The following is a 376-nucleotide window of genomic DNA, read 5'->3' as shown; positions in this document are numbered from 1 at the left end:
AGCATACATATCAAACAGGATGGTGTATCTGTTTTTATCAAAGTCTAGATTTAAGTCGTCGTACGGATAAAATTCCGAATTTAAATAAAGTTTCACATTGGTTAATTTACATTCATCGAATAAAGAAGCATCTTTAGACATGACGTTCTTTCGACCAGTCTGCAAGGCAAAGATAAAGTATCGTGGTTTTTCTAGTTGCGTCGCAGTCTTCGCAGCCCATGAATGCTTGGTAGTGCTCTGCAACAAGGGGTACTCGTACAAATCCCACGAGCGAAAACTCACGCTCAGATATCGGCCGCTTTCCAAAGCTCGTAGCATGGACAGTTTATTGACCTCGTTTAGCATGACATGAGGCATTCGCCATTGCACCTTGTGA

This window comes from Wasmannia auropunctata, unplaced genomic scaffold, assembly GCF_000956235.1.
Source record: "Wasmannia auropunctata unplaced genomic scaffold, wasmannia.A_1.0 LD336076.1, whole genome shotgun sequence".
NCBI lineage: Eukaryota > Metazoa > Arthropoda > Insecta > Hymenoptera > Formicidae > Wasmannia > Wasmannia auropunctata.
This window is presented reverse-complemented; position numbering follows the sequence as displayed.